The 20,655-nt window shown below is 37.1% G+C and overlaps 1 protein-coding gene across 2 annotated transcripts in view; it reads left to right on the top strand.

Moving 5' to 3' along the window:
* The window catches only part of PCDH15 (protocadherin related 15), a 737,973-nt gene that overhangs the window by 555,369 nt on the left and 161,949 nt on the right, over positions 1 to 20,655 (top strand). The window lies entirely within an intron of this gene.

Here is a 20,655-nt window from a genome sequence, read left to right on the forward strand (position 1 = left end):
TTTCCTGGATGAGTAATATTCCGTTGTGTATACATACCACTTGTTCTTTACCCATTCATCTGTTGATGGATTTGCGGACTCTTCCATAATTTGACTATCATAAATAAAACTGCTATAAACATAAAGGTGCATGTTTCCTTCTGAATGAGCGTCTTTGTATTCTTTGAGTAAATACCCACTAGTGTGACTGCTAGATTGTAGGGTAGCTCTATTTTTAACTTTTTGAGGAACTCCATACTGTTTTCCAGATGGCTGCACCTGATTGCACTCCCACCAACAGTGCACGAGGATTCCCCTTTCTCCATATCCTCTCCAACACCTGTTGCTTCTATGTTGCTGATTTTAGCCATTCTGACAGGTTTATCAGACCCGTTGCTGATCCTTGACACACCAGCAGTCTTCAGCATAACTAGTTTTCTCCACTGAGCTTTCCAGTTATCCCTGCAAGCTGGATCCCTTAAATTAAGAGTTGCAATCAAGCTACACTGGCACTGATGAGAAATAAAAGCTCAATTCCATGACAATTTTCAGAACAAGAATTTCACAGTACTCAAATTTCAAAAAGATTGTGATTGATTTTTACTTTTGTTACTTAATGTCGGTGCCATAAATCCAGAATATGTATTTTTTGAATGAGCTTGCTGAGTATTTTTTCCTTTTTCGCTATTATAAACATTTAGTAATTAGAAGATACCATTCAGGGCTCCTGTGCTTAAGTATCCATGGAAACACTTTGTTTACATAATGGTCTTTTTTTTTTTTTTTTTTTTTTTTTCAAATTGAAAGGGAAAGTCCTTGAGGACAGGAATCACAAATGAACTCCGGTTTGCCTTTCCACATCCAATGCTATGCTTGAGATTCCATGGTCTGTTAGGAAACATTTGTTAAATAATTGAATAAATGAATAAATTAACAGCAATTTCTATGCTTTCCAGAATTGACAAAGTGTGCCAGATACTCAGAGATTTAGTTCTTGGTGACCTCGGGAAAACTTGTGCTTCTCTGTAAGCCCTAGCTTGGCCATTCGAGGGTTGTGAGGATGAAGGAGGGTCATGTGTGAGCCCCATGGAGCCCAGCTTCTGCGCCCTCTTGGAGTGGGCATTGCTGTAACTCAGCAGTAGTAATTTCCACCTCGAGAGGCTGGCCACCTCTTTTTTAAGACATCATGTTTCTTCTGAATGCAGGGAGAACCACCCATTTTAACCTAAAAAATAGCAAAAACAAAATCCTTTGAAGTATCAGATGGAGGAACTGGGTAAGGTCTCAAAGCCAGAGAGAACACCGTTGCTGAATATAAATTAAGAATTATAAAATGCGTGTTGTGCAAAACTAAAGTGCTCTAGAGGGAGGAGGAGAAAATAAAAAAATATATAAAATAAAAAAAAAAAAACCTTCCAGGGATATTTTTTTTCCCCACTGAATTAAAGCTGTTAAGACTTTATTTTCCGCCTCGCTTTTGTGACAGCTTTGGCATTATGTAGTTCACCAGAGATGTGAATAGGAAATGACTGATCATTTTGGATATTAAAAATTGCTAACCTTTTCTTTCTGCTCACCAGAGACCTCTCACTCCAAACTTTCACAAAACAAAACTGCAAGTGTAATTTCCATTTGCATATTTTATTCTTCCAGAAGCTGGAAGGCCAAACCCCAGGATGCTGGAGTTCTCTCCCTAGGCAGGGTGAGCGCCTGACAAAATAGTATCTCTGGTGAGCACGTGGGTGCAGAAAAGTTGGCATAAATCATTGAAGTCTACATTTGTCTCATTTCCACGGAGGATCCTTTCCCTCGTGGTTATATTATTCTTTCCACTTGACACATTTCAGGAATTGATAAGATTCCTTTTTAAAGTAGAGTAGTAAAAAATAAATAAATAAAGTAATTGGAGCATGTTCAATATTAGCGATTGTGACAAACTTTCTGTTTTGCCTATATTAGTGCACTGTTGACTTCGAAGACTTCTTTTTTTCGGGTTTTGATACTCATTTTTGAAACGCATGTGCTCCGTAAAAGAGATCTTGCAAGAAGGTCTCAAGAGTAATTGACTTTAAAAATCAGTTAAGTATTCTCACTATATTGTTTTGGAAATAATTTTTAGAGAAGGCCCATCATCATGACTGTGAGATATTTTTTTCTCTCTCTCTGCTGAGATTTTCAGAGCACTACCAGCCACTCAGAGTTTACACAAGCTGCCTGAGGAATTATTTTTAAAGTGTTTTCACGAGGGGCTTTAACATCCTTCTCCCTCATTCAGGTTTCATGGGTCTCTAGAGAGCAAACAGGTGGTCAGATTTTCATTTTTATTGGCATACCTTCCATTTTATTTTATTTTATTTTATTATTTTATTTTATTTTATTTCATTATTTTATTTTATTTTTCATTTTTATTGGCATACCTTCCATTTTATTTTATTTTATTTTATTATTTTATTATTTTATTTTATTTTATTTATTTTATTTTATTATTTTATTTTATTTTATTTTATTTTATTTTATTTTTTTACCTTCCATTTTATTAAAGTGACATGATGTCACCAAATAATGCCAAGGAATGATGGTGATCTTCTCAAAATAATGAACCCTCCAGTTGGTCACTCTGTGGCAGTCTACTAGCAGAGGGTAGAACAAAAGCAAGAACTGTCTGCATCCCTGATTTGCTGCTTGCTTGCTTGCTTGCTTCATGGGCAAGAGTTAAAATTCTTCAGGGCCAGGAGTTTGAGGCTCTATCTTTGTCTCCATATAACATGGGTGCCCTGCGTTATTTTCCAGTGACGTCTCTATGATTTGATTTTCATCACTCACCACATACTGGCTTGTGCCTTTAAGCTGTAGTGATTTAGATTACTGCTAGCAAGGTAGCAAAACTCTGCTGTTGATGCTCGGTGCCTACTAACCAGGTTGGCTGACCCTGGAGCTTGCGGGGGCGGGTGGAGGGGGGAGTGCACACCGCTCAGTGGGGGTGTTTTTCTTTTCCCCTCCCATCAAAGCTGTCAGGGAAATAGTTATCAAAAACTGTTTCTGTGATGCATGTCAGCTTGTGCAAATTGAGTTGATGTAGCCCCAACCTGGGTCCCTCTGGTCTCGAATACTTAATTAGAAAGAAAGCACACACTGAGACAGTGGGGACTTGATCTTTAAAATGACAATGAGCTATAATTAGATTTGAGAGTGTAAATGAGTAGGAAAGGGAAGGTTTTATGAGAAAGTTTATACATGATTAATGTCTAGAAAAGGCTTATCTAATGTTTTAAGAATCTGTGTCATTTTCTTTTTGTGGCTTATTGATTCCTTTCAAGAACAATTACATTGTTAGCATTACTTGAGATCAATATTAGATTTAACTGTTTCAGAAGCAAATATTGCTCTTCTAATTAAAAACCTGCCATTTTACTAGGACTAAAGGGACGCTTCTTTTGTTATAAATGGTAACAACTGTGAAATTTAGGGTTTTTTTTTACTTATTTATTTTTAGCCTTCACAAAAGTGTCACCCAAATGGTATGTGACAGTGACTTTTTTGAAGACAATAAACCTCCTGGGGTTAGGATCCTAGTAGACATGAACAGAAGGTTTCCAAGGCAATTGAGTGAAATATAGCAGGCCTTCTTGGGAGCTCACCCACAGGTCTCCCTTCAGACTTAGATCATGTGCTTTATTGTGAAGTTCTTGCCAGAGAAAATGAAGAGACCCTCTGAGAGCACTTGATGGGATGAGCACTGGGTGTTATTCTATACGTTGGCAAATTGAACACCAATAAAAAAATAAAATAAAATAAAACCAAGTAAAAATAAATAAATAAATAAATAAATAAATAAATAAATAAATAGGGTCCCTGCTTCTCATGATGGCGATTCTTGGCTTTAACACCCTCAGAGCCAAGCCACTGGGAACTCGTGGTCTCACCATCCCCACTACACGATCCTTACCTCCCACTACACAATGGCAATGTAACGACAGTAGACCTACAATCCAATAGGTGCCTGGTGCAACACAGACACCTCATAATATTTTCTGAATGCATGAGTCAATCAGAACACGTTTATTGTGGACTTAACAATGAAGAACATGGCAAGACAGACAGAGATAAAGCCATAGCAGCATGTGTGTCAAAGATGCCAAGAAATGCTACAGCTATGTCGAGAATGGGGGGACAGATTGTGTCCCAGTGAAGTTGGAATCTGCTCTAGACAGGAATTCAACTAAAAAGAATAAGAGATTCATTTTAGTGAGGGTAGAAGAAATGGCCAGAGGAAATGTATTGAACACTTGCAGAGTCAAAAATATCTCTTATGTGCATGAATTTGTGTGCCATGACTTGAATATGTCTGACTAAATAAATGTTAGCTATCTAAGGGAATAGCCCCCAAAACATCAGGGTTGTCTTAGAGACTCATTTGTAGACAGGAAATGTGGCAAATACGGTTTTATGAAACCCATTTTATCATATAGAAAAATGGAAGTTTACTCAAGACTTACAAAAAGCAGTGACAAAATCAGAGCTGCATATTAGAACAATGACTTTCTTCTGAGATGTGGTCTTTATTGGATGAAATAATGAAAGCCAGAAGATTAGTTAGCAGCTTTGCTTTCATTTAATCATGAAAAAAAAAAAAGGGTGAACAAAAGAAATGGAGCAAACAGAAATATGTAAAGTCATTAAAATGGAAGAATTAACAGTGATGGGGCCGGAAGCGGATGACAGAGGTAATAAAGGAAAAATCAAAGGTGAATCATGGACTTCTGGCTCAGTAATGAAGACGTTGGTGATATTAGTTGGTAGAAATAAAGTAGACAGAGAACAAAGCTGTTCTAAGGAGAAAATGAGATCATTTTAGTGATCATCTAATCTCTCTAATGAGATCAAACTAGCAGAGGGTACATTTGAAATGATTTCAGAACACGTACGTGCCCCCCGCACCTACAGAATGAGAGAACTCTGATTCCCTCCCCAGGTGTGGAGGCCCAGAGGGCTACGCCATCCTCACCCAATCTGCGTAGGAGCCCAGTGCCAAGATGGGCAGGAAGCTTGACTCTTGCTCAGAATCATAGGCTCACCGAACAAGGGAGTGCACAACACCTAGTGTGAGAGGGGCTGGAGGCAGATGGCAGGAAGGGGCCGGGATTCCTGCTCAGGGTCAGCAACACCACGGGTTGGAAGGGGCAGAGGCTGCTTCCATGTGAAGCCAGGCCGGGTTGAGAGGGCCAGGGATGGGTGGCAAGGAACAACGCAGAATGGGAGCCACTTGGATTGCCGTCGAGGCTCTCAGAGTGATAAACCCATTCTCCAAGAAGGAAAATATAATCAGATAAAACAAAACCTTGGAAATAAATCCTTAGGTTATGCCCTTTTGGGGATGGGCCAGCGGCTGGAGAGAGAAAGAGAAAGACTGGTGGAGAAGAGAAACCAGCAAGGGATGGGGTTTAGAGGAAAAAAAGTTTTCAATGCAGAGAAGGAAATTAAAAGGTAAAGAATTTTTTATTTTATTTTATTTTATTTATTTTATTTTATTTTATTATTTATTTTACTGTTTTATTTTATTTTATTTTATTTTATTTTATTTTATTTTATTTTATTATTTTATTTTATTTTTCTTTATTTATAGACAGAGCAAGGTGAATGAAATGAAGCTGAGTGGAGGACCTTACATAGTTCTGTGGATTAGACCTTCATGAGGAACCTCCATGCTAACCTGGCCTCTGCTTGCCTACAGCTGGCTGTCCCTTTTTTTTTTTTTTTAAAGATTGTATTTATTTATTCATGAGAGACAGAGAGAGAGAGAAGCAGAGACACAGGCAGAGGGAGAAGCAGGCTCCATATGGGACTCGATCCTGGGTCTCCAGGATCAGGCCCTGGGCTGAAGGCAGTGCTAAATGGCTAAACCACCTGGGCTGCCCTGTCCCCTTTATTTGTCATGTGTCTGAGTTATTTGGGGCCATGACTTTTATGTATAGGTCACTTTTTTGTCTTTGACCCCATTTATTTTTATTACATCTTTTTTGAAGAATTACATACGTGTGTTCTATATGAAAATGCATGGCATTTTAATGATACTTCCTAGACATAACAACTGCCTATGTTTATTTTGGTATTTAAGCTTATGTGTGATTGATGCCAATCTTTCCACGTTCTCATGCATCCATTTTTAACGTCTTTGCTGCCTCTGGTAGTTCACTCCTCTATGTCTTCAACTTTTTAAGAAGGATGCATATGTTGTGAGTTCCAAGTATGAAAGCGTCTTTTGCTTATACATATACAACTTGACAGACTATTACTGTCTTGAGTTTAAACATTTACTTTTTAAAACTTTACATATGCCTTTCCACTATTTTCTGTGTATTTACTTATTTAGGGAGAAGGAGAGACAGAGGGGAAGGGAGAGAGAGAATCTCAAGCAGACTCCCCAGTGGGAATGGAGCCTCACAAGGGCTGGGAAAGCTCGATCTCACGACCCTGAGATCATGACCTGAGCCCAAATCAAGAGTCATTGCTCAAAATATTGAGCCACCCACGGCCCGCTATTTTCTGGTTTTTAACACTGTACAAGCATGAAGCCATAGTAATTTTCTTAATTTTGAGGTTTTTTTTTTTTTTTTTTTTTTTTTTACTTCTTCTTGTAAGATTCTCTATTCTTAAAAGTAAGTGTTTTCACTAGTATATGTTGAGAAATTCTTTTGTCTGTATTAATCGTGTTGGGTGTATGATGCCCTCTTTCGGCCTGCAAACTTATAGAGTTCATCACCCAGGATAGTTTTCAGTAGTGTAAGGGCCCTAGAGTGATGGGCTGATCTCACCTACTAAAGCCCCTACTGACCAGCCTGTGGCCGTGGGTAATTCACTGTCACTGTCTCCCTGTGTTCTCGAATTTGTAAAATGAAGACAAAACAACATTATTGAACTTTATAGCCCATGACCAACAGCTGTCTATTGTCTCTTCCCCAAACAACTACAATTATATTATTTACTTCTATTAATTTGACTCTTTTAGATTCCTCATATAAGTAGAACCATGCAGTATTTGCACTTCTGTGACTGGTTTATTTCATATAATATCCTCAAGGTTCATCTATGTTGTCACAAATGACAAGGTTTTATTATGTTTTATTATGTTTTAAGGCTGGGTGATATTCCATTATATAAACACACCACATTTTTTTTTCACTCATCTGCTGATGGACTTTTAGGTTCTTTCCTCATCTTAGCCATTGTGAATGATGCTTCAGTAAACATGGAAGTCAAATATCACTTTCAGATCCTGATTTCAATTAAAAAATTCCTGCATGTATACCTAGAAGTAGGATTGCTGGATTGTAGGGCAGTCCTATTTTTAATTTTTTGAGAGACTTCCATACTGTTTTCCATAGTGGCTGCACCATTTTGCATTCCTACCAACAGTGTACAAGGGTTCCAATTTTTCCACATCCCTGCTAACATTTGTTATCTTCTGGATTTTTTTTTTTGAAAAGAGCCATCCTAACTGGTGTGAGGTGATATCTCCCTGTGCTTTTGATTTGCATTTCCCTGCTGATGAGTGATGTTGAGCATCTTTTCAAGTGTCTGTTGGCCATCTGTCGTCTTTGGAGAAATCTCTATTCAAGTTCTTTGTCCATTTTTTAACCAGATTATTTGTTCTGTTTTTTGTTGTTGGTCTTCTAGAGATCTGCTATACAACATTGAAACTGCCATTAACAACACTGAATTATACTTAAAAATATATTTAAAAAGCAGATCTCACATTACATGCTCAACACAATTTTAAGAAAGTACTGACTTTGTCAGATCTGTATGAAGGTTACATGATAGCATTTATGTGGAGCAAATGGTGCCTGCCATATAGTAAATAGTCAGCAAATTTTATCTATTTTTATATTTATTCTGGTCTTTTTCAGGCTTTGAGTCTCTGATATTTGTCTTCTATAGTTATTGTTTGCATTCTGTTACTTTCTCTCTTTTCTTTTCATCTGTGATCTGGGGCAGCCTGTAAAGGAGAGCCTGTAAAAGTTGAGCATGGGTTGGGGGATGTGTAAGGTGTGGTGCAGTGGAGAAGAAGCTGGGCCTCCGACCTGTCACTCTGACAACTTTTTCCCAGCTTGATCTCTCCTGAGGATGTGTTTGCAATAGATGTACTAGAGCTGAGTTTTCTGTACTCAGAATTCTGGTGGATCAGACCAACTAACATTACAGCTGCATGCAACTGCTCATGTAGCTTCAAACTGGCTCTTCCACCCAACATGATAATGTAGGGCCCTTCACGCCTACCCCCCCCCCCCCAGCCCCAAGCTGTCCTTACTGCAAAGTCAAAGACTCAGAACAATCAGGACAATCTCTGTGACAGGAATGTTATCATCCCTACTGATCCATCAGGCAGGTTCCCATACAGCCATGATCTTTATTAAGAGTGAAAGAAAGATCTGGAGAACTTCTAGCACAGCAGAATTTTTATGAGCACATAGCAACAAAAATAAATTATAAGGACATGATACTCAGGGAATATAGTAAGAAAAATAAAATAATGCCATTATTTAAAATTAAAAGCGGAAAATGCATGCAATATGCAACAACTAGGTTTTCCTCCCAAAATGCATGCAATATGGAACAACTAGGTTTTCCTCCCAAAATGCTTGGACAATGAACAATACCAGAATACCACTTGTTCATTATACCAAAGACATATTCTTATATGTAGAGGTTTGAGGCAGTTGAGGTGTTGGCTGACCTTGCTTTCAAGCTGAGGTTGGCCTCAAGTTGGGTCCACATGCCTCTTTCTTCAGGGATCCATGAATAAGCTAGCCTGCTCTGTGTACGATGAAGGACAAGACTGCAAGACAACTTGCCTAACCACATGGTCACATGTCAAGCAGCTGGTTTTGAGTCTCAGTCTTCCACATTCCATTAACCAAAGCAAGTCCCATGACCAAGGAAAGAAGCTATGGGACCAGGAGTGGAGGAAGAAGGAATGGATATTTACTGAACGATAGTACAATGTACCACAATAGTCTAGTTACACAATATTCCAGAAATTCATTAAGATGGTTGCCTTTGAAAAAGGAGGTAGGAGTGAAGTGTGAGGATAAAAGGACACAAGGAAATGAGAAGTAAATATGTCTATTGATCCGCTGATGACAATGTTTCATAAACTGTGGATTATGTTTGACTTAAATCTCTGTCCTTATGTTCCAAACAAAATAAGAATCCTTCAATATTTATTGCATGTGTGTGCATCCAATATTAATTAGGGGTGCTGCATTAAGTATTAAGGATTTAAATTATCATGCTTCCTTGCCTTAGAATTTCAAACTTGAAGAGTTGGATATCAAGTAAGTAGAAATGACAAACCATAAAAAAAGCTATAAGAAATAAATGTTTAGGGTGCTCCAAGGTTAGGAAGTCTGATTTTGTCTGGAAGGTCAAGGAATGTTCTGGAAAGCTGAGATCTGAATGACAAAGAGGTGTTTCCAATGCAACATAATATGTCAGTATTTGACCCTAAATAGTCGGAGGAAGAAAAATAATTTTCAAAAACCAAAAGGAGGTAATATTGCCAGGAGTCTGGGGAGGTAAACCTGAGTCAGAACCTATGGAGTCTGGTAGGCCATGAGGACCATGACAATATTTCTTGTTTCATCCTAAGAAAAATGGGAAGATTTTAAGACAGAGTGGACAGGATCACTGATTTCTAGCTCTCACTTGGGTTCATCCCTATTTTTAACTTCCTTTGGGTTTGTGAGTTGGTTTTTTGTGAGGAAAGTTGAATGTGTGCCCACAATTATTTTTAGGAATTTCTAAAATGTATCTAAATGAGGAAATCTTACAAGGAATAGGTAGTCATTTGACATCTTGAGGAGATTGAGTTATGTTTCCTTTTAAGAAACAGATTTCTCAAAAGATTTAATCAAGTAACCCTGAAGCAGACACTTCTTAGGATCTTGAATAAGTATGTTGGTACCACATCTGTAGAAACTGAACTATATGCACATTCTATATTAGCTCAGTGACATCTGCTCGAGGAACATGGCTGGGACAGTGTTGACCCACTAGGCTGTCAACACGTGGTAGTCACTGCAGGTGTGAGACAGCGGGGAGGGGAGAGGAAGAAAGAAAAGCATACATCTCCTCAGGGACCACACGGAGAGTTTGACTTTCCCAGTGTCATTTAAAGATGCCTTAGAAGATGAATGGATAAGGAAGATGTGGTCTATTTATACGATAGAATATTCCTCAGCCATTAGAAACGACAAATACCCGCCATTTGCTTTGACGTGGATGGAACTGGAGGGTATTATGCTGAGTGAAGTAAGTCAATCGGAGAAGGACAAACAGTATATGGTCTCATTCATTTGGGTAACATAAAAAATAATGAAAGGGAATAAAGGGAAAGGAGAGAAAATGAGTGAAAATGTCAGTGAGGGTGACAAAACATGAGAGACACCTAACTCTGGGAAACAAACAAGGGGTAGTGGAAAGGGAGGGGGCGAGGGGTTGGGATGACTTGGTGATGGGCATTGAGGGGGGCACTTGGCGAGGTGAGCACTGGGTGTTATGCTATATGTTGGCAAATTGAACTCCAATAAAATTGTTTTTTTAAAAAGCCAGAAGGCAAAAATTAAAATAAAATAAATAAAATAATAAAATAAAATAATAAAATAAAATAAAATAAAATAAAATAAAATAAAATAAAATAAAAAAGATGCCTTAGCATCGGTCAGATCCACTAAAAAAGTCATTATGATTGCAAAAAACAATACTAACCACTTTATAGTAATCCCTAATGCTAAATCATACTTGGGAGGTTTTGTGAATTACACTGTTACAAAATAAATCAGATTAGTTGCTTTTGAAGACATCGGGAAAAAGAATTTTGGAAACCACTTCAGGGAGAAAAATCTTTGTATACTTGAAAACAAATTACTTAATGTTTGTGTATAACGGTAATAATAGGTTTAGTATTCCCTGATATAATGTGATTGCCATTATTACAAAGAAAATTACGTGGGTCTGAATGAGTAATTCCTTGATAATTATGTATATAAGAAAAATTACTAAATCAAGATATCCCCTGATATTAAGAACTTAATTATTTTGTTCCATTATAGGCTCATTGAAATTCCCTATGTTTGCAAGTTTGGAACATCTTTCATACAGACCTGCAATTACTACCTTCTGTAGTAATTATTTATATTCTCACCATCATTAAGTCAAAACATATTGTGTTTAATGCTCACTATAAGAATGGAAGTCAAAAGTAAAAATGGACTAATAAAATAATTGAAATCTTAAGGTTCCACTTTCTTGATATAAATTTACATTGATTCTTCAGATCAATTATACCTACCCTGTTGTTGTACATAAATGTGTTACTTTTGGATGTAAAAAAATCTAGTGTCAGCATTATGATGCCAGGTTTTTTGTTTTTTTTTGTTTTTTGTTTTTTTGTTTTGTTTTGCTTTGTTTTGTTTGTCTGTCGTGTTCCCATCATCTAAAAAACATGCCTGGTTCAGAGTGTATCACCACATTGCTATCCATGTGCTGAATAAACCACCCTTCCAGTAGTATTATCTCATACTAATATTTATTGAGCCTTACATAGTCAAATTTAGTAGATAAAAGGACATTACAATGTTGAAATGCCTTTCACATTTTGGAAACCACACTCTATTTAAATAAGTTCACATACTACCTCAAATCATATTTGGAATGAAGCCTAATACATGAACAAACAAATCAATTAACTCATTTATTAATAGATGTCATTAAATCGTGTCCTTCCTGAGGGCAATTAGGGTTGGCAAACCTCCCAAGTCCTTCAAAGCTATTGACTAATGTCAGCAGGGTTGGCATTTATGTTTAACCAGGAAAAATGATATTGTACTGCAGTTACTTTGCTTCCTTTAAACCTCATTTCCATGTAAGAGTAATAAAACCATTTTGTTAAATTGGTACTTGGATTTGGTGAAGAATGGAAGCAGTTGGCCATTGTCAGGCATGGAGATGTAAACTGATACTTCCTCCCATCCTCCTTGCTTTCAGGGAGATGGCAAACTTGCCAAACTTTGCCTCTGGTTCGGTACAGAGCTTATATCCTCTGCATTTATAAATCTTAGGATACCAATACATGGACTCATGAAGTAATTCTAGTGTCATTTACGGCAGTGTACAATTTGAGAATAAAGTTTTCACGAAAACACCATCCTAATTGGGTCTCTACAACCCCCCCCCATAAACATGTGCACATTTTAATGAAAAATTTTTTTTACCAATAATTAGCAAAATATTTTGCTTAAATAGACTAATTTATGTCACTTCATAATGATGCATCTCTATTTCCATTCTCTTGAGTCTAAGATAAAACATCCAAAATCTTGGCACGTAGCTTGTCACTATAATACTCAAATGATCCCTGTAAACCAGAATACATGTTGAAGGCACATATCCTGTTCATATGTAAGTGCCTACAGTGAGGTAGGAAGTCTACTTGATTATAAACCTGAAGACGTGTGGTCTAGTTCTAGCACCTTCAGTTCATAGCACCCATACGTCTCCTTTATAGCTTTTATCAGAAATGTTAGTAGGCAATTGTGTTTATCCGTGTGCCTTTTGTCCCCCGCCCCTCTGCCCACACACTGTTGTGAGGCCCCTTAGTAGAGAGGCACATCTGTCTTTCTCATCACTGCCTTCATCCTGAGAGATAACTATTAACTATAGATGAGAATCTCTGAGCAGATATTAGTGGGCTTTAAGTTGAAAATATGCCAACAATTTAGCTGCTTTCTAAGGTAACTAAATTCTTAGAGGTCCTCCAAGCCATGTACAAAATTACCTATGTCACTATGATCCTCACAGTCACCAAAAATATTACTAAGGATCTCAATCTTGTTCAACAATGGGTTAACCCACAATGTAAGTCGGATTTGACACATTGTGCAATGCAGTTAGTGTAAGAAAACATCATCTGTATCTTAATAATATAGGCCATATGAGGATTTTTTACTGGAGAAATCCAGAGGATTATGTCATTATTTTAAAGGATTGGCTTAACAACAGGATGTATTACAAAATAATTAAAGGAGTAACAGAATATAAGAACAGACGCTGGGAAGTAGGGAAGATATGCTTTATATTTAGCTAGTCCAGAATTTAAAAAAAAAATAAAAATTAAAAAATTTAAAAAAATTTTGTCATGATGATATTTTCATTTCTGACACACACTGTACTCGAGGATCTTTTCTGAAAGAATGTTTATTCTCCTCCCATCTTCCACTTTGGGGAGCTTTGTTTTCAGAGGCCCATTATTATCTCTTTTCTGAAGTGTCTTCCCCAAACAAAAATCACTGATGTAATCTCTACTTCCTTTCTGCTCTCAAAAAATGTGCACATGGCCATTGTGAGTAGGGACTCAGGTGATGTACATTTTCAACTACAGTGGGTGTCCCACCTACAGTCACTGCCACCATGTAAGTGAGGGACCTAGGTTTGGGCATCCTGTCAGTTCAGAATACACATATGCATAAGTATTGATCATATTTTAAGCACTCACTTAACAAGTCTGTTTTTGTTTTGTTTTGTTTTGTTTTTGTTTTGTTTTTTTTTTTTTGATCTCTTAATGGCAAGGCAGAAAAAAATCATCTGCTCTAACGGAGCTCATAATCAAAGGACAGAGATATACTGCAAATCCACGAATGAGTAAATATGTAACATAAATTCAGATAAGGATACTTAGCCTAAAGAAAATAGAATAAGATTGACTAAAATGGCTTGTGAGGGGTTAGAGGCAGAGGAGGGGTCATCTGGACCTGGATGTTGGGAGGAACTAGCCGCAGAGTGTGATGCCGCAGAGTGAATAACAGAGGAGTATCGGGGTATGTGTGAGCTTGGTGTTTAATGAGGTCATTCTTGCTGAATTACTTTCAATGATCATGAAGAAGGCAGGGATATGAGGTGAACTCTATCTTCCCAATCAGTGTTCTTCTGGTACCCTCAGAACTCAGCTGTGTCTAGTCAGTAAATGTGTTGAATGAATGAATGAATGAATGAATCCCTCATCTAATGAATTAATTCCTATGCTACATAACATAAAAACAAGTTGCTAAGTATGAGCAAAGAGATAATTGATAACATCTTCGATTGCTGATATTTTATATAATTTTTAAATTTATATGTATATAATTTTTAATTTCCATAGTTTCTGTGATGCCACGTCAAAGTTTCCTGCATCCATTGAATGATTAAGTTTCTGCTCATATCATGTTTTTTTTTTTATTTGAACATTTTGTTTAGGGAAATATATCCCTCTAGAGGAGAATGTGCCACTTACTTGAAAATTGAGGAAAAAAATATATATATATCTCAAGCTCTTGTGGTGAATGGAAGTGACATTAAGAAGGATTGCTGTACCGGCATCTCATTAGTCTTCCAAAATCATGGTTATCTGAAGTCATTCTTGCTCCAATAGATAGATAAGGTCAGCTGGATTTATAGAAAGCACTGTCACAGTAAGTGAGGAGACTGCAAAAAAGCTGTCCTGCTACGCTTCTCACATGTCCTCACTTTCCATAAAATTTTAAGAAGGAACCCATTGTATTGACCCTTCAAAAGACTCCAAGAGTCATAATGACAGGATACTTTATTTTTGCCATCCTAGCCTGCTGAGAAGAGAATATTTGCAAAGAATTTTACCATTGTCCTATTGAATTAATGTTGATGTCTTGTTTTGGTTTTGTTCTGTATTTTTTTTTTTTTTTGCAATTTTTTTTCTTTTGACACTATGTCTACGTGGTGGCTAGGTAAATAGAGCCAAATTCCAAAACTGTTTAGTCTTCTTTTTCTATGGGATATTGCATACATATATGAGATTGCCCACTAATTTTCTATAAATTATGTTGGACCACATGATTTATAGAAATAGTCTATGTTATAGACCCTTTCCAAAATTTTACATTGCCTGGAATGTCAAAATACATTTCACCTCATGATATTAAAATATCTGTACTAAGGAAGAGACACTATAGCTTAGTTAGTTGACTAGAGAATAAAATTAAATGAGGTGCCTGGGTGGTTCGGTGGGTGAAGCATCTGCCGTCAGCTCAGGTCATGCTCTCAGGGTCCTGGGATCGAGCCTCACATCAGGTTCCCTGCTCAGTGAGCAATTTGCCGCACCCTTTCCCTCTCCATCTTCCCCTACTCATTCCTGCTAGCTCTCTCTCTCTCAAATAAATAAATAAAATCTTTAAAATAAAAAAAAAATAATGAAATTAAATGGATTCCACTATGGCTATCTCAAGTATTTCTTGACATAGACAATTTGTTTTATTCTTTTGAGCCTACAGTTGTAATACATTTCCAAACAACTATGATGAGTAAAGGTGTGGACACGGAGAGAAAATCAAGGGAAGAATCTTTCAGATGATATGAAAAGAATTAGATCTATCCTGCCAAAGTGAGGCTAGGGGTAAAGCGTTGGCCTTCACAGCTCTGAAGAATTCTAGTCCCTTGAGGAGAAGGAAAGGTCGTTCCCTCACTGCAGGTACAAACAGGTTGGCTTTCAGCAAGGGTGGCCATGAGGAAGAGCCTTTCAGATCATCCAAGTCTTGAAATGCCACCATTGGTTTGAACAACTTTTATGAACTTTCTTTTGCCAAAACCTTTTCAAACTCTGGATGCCATGTCTTTGTGGTGGTATTGCCTAAAGACAAGGGGGCTAACTGGTAACCTCGCAAGACTTCTTTGGTCCTAAATAAAGACCAATACATTCATTTGATCAGAGTACAGGACCAAGAAGTCATCTGCTTATCATTTATAAATCAAACCATAGCCTAGTTTTAATTTACTATGAACTTGAAGAAGATCGTTTTTGTAAATTGCTCGCAGTGTTAGTGACTTTATTATAATTTGGAAATGCCATAGAAAAAGAGTCTATTGCCAAAGTAATAAAATGTTAAAAGATTGACGTTTTTATAAAAAGATAGCTCTTCCTTCAGTATTGATGGTCCAAAAATGTCTCTTAATACGCATATAAATGCATACACAGATACAGCATAATGTATGTACTGCTATCTTATTGTGAATTAAAATGCAAAGTAATAAATATTTTCATCTCAACTGTGTGTTTTTATAGTTGGTTTACTGTAAAAAATAAATATGATCAGTGGATTCAACTGGAAAACCAGGAACTTATTGGGAAAATGTATGCATAAACAGGGATCCCTCTATTTCTAGCACAATTTAAATTTTAAGAAAAAACAAAATATTTGGTAAGTTAATATTTATCAAAATCACCAAATAGTTGGGGTCCAAAATTAATATTAATATTTAAATTGGTATTTACTAATTGATAGCTTGAATATCTATATATCATTTTATATGATAGTTATTGAACTATATAATTCATAAACTCAGTGAGCTATTTCATTTTATTTTTAAAAATACAATTGAGTGAATTTTCTCCATTAGAAAACTTTGATCAGATCTCAAATTTTTAGTGGAATCAAGCATTAGGTGTTTAACAAATAGTAATGATGAATAACATGAAGTGATAAAGTTTACAATGGTCTGGCTTCTTTAAGTATGGTTGAATTTATGAATTTTTACAATGACATTGTTTTCCAGATTAACTGTATTAATTCTAATACTTAAGACTTCTTGGATCCACGTATTTGACCTGATTCACGTCATACATGGCCTAGGGACAATGCTAAGCATGTTAATGGAAGCGTTCCCCAAAGCAATTACCTTTGCCTAATATGTGGCTTAATTATTTAAGCATAAAGTAGGATTTAGGTAAAAAGAGTTTGGAAGTATTTTACACATGTGAGACATAACCCTTCAGAAATACTAAACCTTTTTCTCTTTCCTTTTTATCAGGTAAAGGTGTAAATAAAAATATACTATGGATACATCAACTTGAGTCAAGGGAGTGTGCTGAGTCTAAGGAACATGCTTTAAGTTCCTGGATAACTAATTTGTGATTGATGGAAGAGTTTGTTATACCATAGATGGGATGGGTGCTGAATCTAACAGAAACTTGGGAATTCTGTTCCTGAAAGTTTGTTCCGTAATTTTGCCCTTTCTTCCTTCATTCCTCTTCATGGAACACGTGCTGGGGTAACTTCCTGGGCAGGGCCCTACGGCAGGATTTACTAGGGCTTCCGATTCTAGAGCATGTCTCCCAAGTTACCTTTGCTCAATCTTATGGCTGTTCAATCTCATGGGGAAGGACGCTTGCCTTGAGGAGACCAAGGGTAAATGTCAAGTTGGGTTCATGGGTAATGACTTATGTTTTATGTGTCATGTTTCATTTGAGTGAGAACACTGGAATGTACTAGCTGAGGAAATTCAGCAATGAGCTAACTCTTAAAGCCTTGATTTCCTTTTTATAAGGTATGGTTACTATTCACACCATCTCTTGGATTTCTTGTCTGCACAAACCTGAGAATGCGTGAATTGCACATTATTTGATCATGTAGTAGAGCACGCGAATGGACCGCCAACAACCCCTGTCATTATCATCATTTTTAAACATTTTTAATTTGATCATATCTGACACACAATGTCAGATGAGCTCAGGTGTATGACAAGTGAGTCACCCTTATAGGTTATGCTGTGTTCACCCCAGTGTCGCTCCCATCTGTCACTACGTGACACTCTCAGAACGATGACATTCCCTACGCTGTGCCTTCATCCCCATGACTTAGTCTATAACCAGAAGCCTGTTTCTCCTGCGCCCTTTCACCCCTTTTGCCCCCCCCCCCACTGCCTTCCCTCTGGCAGTCATCTGTTCATTCTCTGTATTTATGGGTCTGATTCTGCTTTTTGTTTATGTTTTGTTTTTCAGTTTCCACAGGCCACTGCATCATATGGTGCTTGCTGTTTCTTATTCTGACATATTTCACTTAGCAGAAAACCCTCTAGGTTCATCCATGTTGTCACAAATGGCATAATATCCTATGGATACATCAGCCTTTTTGTGGCGGAATAATCAGTGGACACTTGACCTGCTTCTGCATCTTGGCTATTGCAATTATCCTGCTATAAACATAGGGGTGCATATATCTTTTTGAGTTACTAGTTTTATATTTTTTGGTAATTCCAGTAATGGAAGTTTTAATTTTTGAAGAATCTTCCACACTGTATTCCATAGTGGCTGCATAAGTTTGCATTCCCACCAACAGTGCAGGAGGGCTCCTTTTTCTCCTCATCCTTACCAACATTTGCTGTTTTGTGTGTGTGTGTGTGTGTGTGTGTGTGTGTGTGTGTGTGGGTGTTTTGGTCATTATGACATGTGTCAGGTGATAGATATCTCATTGTGTTTTTGATTTGCACTTCCCTGATGTTGAGTGTTGTTGAGCATCTTTGTGTGTGCCTTGGCCATCTGTATTCATGTCTTCTGCACATTTTTAATGGTATTATTTGAGGCTTTTGGTGTTCTTTAACTTCTTGATACATTTTGGATGCCAACTAACCCTTTATGTTTTTTGCAATTATCTTCTCCCATTCAGTAGGTTGTCTTTTAGTTTTGTTTATCCTTTCCGTTGCTGTGCAGAAGCTTGTATTCTGATGGCATCCCAATAGTTTATTTTTGCTTTTATTTCCCTTGCTTCGGGAGACACATGTAGAAAAAATGTTGCTAGAGTCAATGTCAGAGAAATTACTGCCGGTGCTCTCTTCTAGGATTTTTATGGTTTGAGGACAAATGTTTAAGTCCATTTTGAATTTATTCTTATATATGGTATAAGAAAGTGGTCCACTTGCATTCTTTTTCACGTTGCTGTCCAGTTTTCCCAATACCATGCATTGAAGAGACTCTTTCCCATTGCGTATTCTTTTTAAAAAACAAAGATTTATTTATTTGAGAGAGAAAGAGAGAAAAAAACACACAAGCAGAGGGAGGGGCAGAGGAAGAGGGAGAGAAATCCTCAAGCCAACTTCCCACTGAGAATGGATCCCCAACTTGGGCTCGTTTCCAGGACTCTGAGATCATGACTTGAGCTAAAACCAAGAGTCAGATGCTTAACCAGCTGAGCCACTCAGGTGACCCTCCCATTGCATATTTTTACTTCCTTACTCAAAGATTAATTGACCACATAATCATTGGTTTATTTCTGGGCCCTCCATTCTGTTCTATTGATGTATGTGTCTGTTTTTGTAGCAGTACCATACTGTTTTGATTCCTAGAGCTTTGTGTAATCTGGCTCTGTAATGCCCCTGGTTTTGTTCTTCTTTTTCAAGATTGCTTTATCTATTTAGATCTTCTCTGGTTCTATACACACTTTATGATTGTTTGCTCCAGATCTATGGAAAATACTGCTGGTATTTTGAGAGAGATTGCATGAAATTTGTTGATTGTTGGTAGTATGGCCATTTTGACAATATTTATTCTCCCAATCCATGAGCATAGAATAACTTTCCATTTGTTTGTGTCACCTACAGTTGCTTTCATCAGTGTTTTATAGTTTTCAGAGTACAAGTCTCTCACCTCTTTGGTTATGTTTATTCCTAGGTATTTTATTATTTTTGGTGCAAATGTAAATGGGGCTATTTTCTTAATTTCTGTGTCTGTTATTTCATTATTAATGTATAGAAATGCAAAGGATTTCTGCATATTGACTCTGTGTCCTGAGACCTCACTTAATTCGTTTATCAGTTGATGATAAATTGTTTTGGTGGAGTCTTTAGGGTTCTATATATAATATCATGCCATTTGTAGATAGTAGGCGTTCTACTTCTTCCACAAATTTAGTTGCCTTTTTATTTATTTTTCTAGTCTGATTGCTGTGGCTGGGATTTCTAGTGCTGTACTGAATAGAAGTGGTGAGAATGGACCCCCTTGTCTCATTCCTGATCTTAGGTAGAAACCCCTCAGTTTATGGTTTATATTTTTACATTTCAGGGAAGGTTTACATTTTTAAAGATAATTTTAATAGAGTAGAAGTAGAAGGTCAATTAGTAGGAAAAAGAGTCCACTGGAGGAAACAGGTGGATAGAGGAGATGAGGATGATCCACATTAGGCATGCTTTCATTGAGTTATTCCAGTTGCAGTTACCAAGAGAAAGAGAAGGGTCAATGGCTATCCCTAGGCTTTCAGAAAGACCAGTTTGGTAAAAGATGGGGCCATTGACCTAAAGTGGAGAATGTATGCATGTAGGAGAGAAAAATCAGGATGCTGGTTTGGGATGCGTTGAGTTAAAAATAAAATATCTAAGTTGATCATTGTATATGTTACTGTGGTGTTTAAAGGATGAATGTAGCCTGAATTAATTGGGAGTTATGAACAAATAGAAGTGGTTTAGAGGTATGAGACTGGACGAGATTGCAGAGGCTGAAAATAGAGGTAGAAAAGGTAGATGTGCCCGGAATTGAGCCTTGGCAGTGTTTTCCTCCAAGAAATTTAGTAGTTCATGTAGTATCTGTTCCAGTTTGTGGTCAAATCTACCACATACTAGCTCTGTGCCTAAATTGTTTACTTGAATTCCAGAGCTGGCTTACGCACTGAAAACATTAGGCAATTCTGGTGACACTTTATGTAATTCAAAATACGACCAATGTAAACCCTAATGTAATTGAGGATGTCCAGCAGTTTTGACTGTTTTTATTGTAGTCTTTAAAAACTATATCAAATATTTATTTCTCATAAGAAAATGATTTTTTAAATATCTAGACTTATG

Source organism: Canis lupus, chromosome 26 (assembly GCF_011100685.1).
Source record: "Canis lupus familiaris isolate Mischka breed German Shepherd chromosome 26, alternate assembly UU_Cfam_GSD_1.0, whole genome shotgun sequence".
NCBI lineage: Eukaryota > Metazoa > Chordata > Mammalia > Carnivora > Canidae > Canis > Canis lupus.